The following is a 390-nucleotide window of genomic DNA, read 5'->3' as shown; positions in this document are numbered from 1 at the left end:
CGCTAGTCTTGGCTGGCTTGGATGGATTGGAGTATGATGTCGCCCATTTGCCGACACTCTTACATCTTTGCTATCCTTACATCAAGAACCACAATAAAGAACACTTTATTATTCTTGCCATCTTTGTCCTTGTAATTTGATGGACTGACTTCTACTCTTTACCATATTACCCCCTGACCGGATCAGGAAGTGAATCTGCTTTTAGTTCTGCATCTTTAAGCAATCCTAATGGCTTATTCACTCATTTAGATTTCTAAGCATGCTTCCTCCAGCACAGAGGTCGATTCAAAACCTTGGCTGTCTTTGAGTGGTCATAGATGTGCTTGCAAATCCGGTTCTTTACATCTTTTTGATGCTTTATTCTTTTCATGTCTTTCTGCTGCAGTGATC

Source organism: Epinephelus fuscoguttatus, linkage group LG14, assembly GCF_011397635.1.
Source record: "Epinephelus fuscoguttatus linkage group LG14, E.fuscoguttatus.final_Chr_v1".
Taxonomy (NCBI): Eukaryota; Metazoa; Chordata; class Actinopteri; order Perciformes; family Serranidae; genus Epinephelus; species Epinephelus fuscoguttatus.
This window is presented reverse-complemented; position numbering follows the sequence as displayed.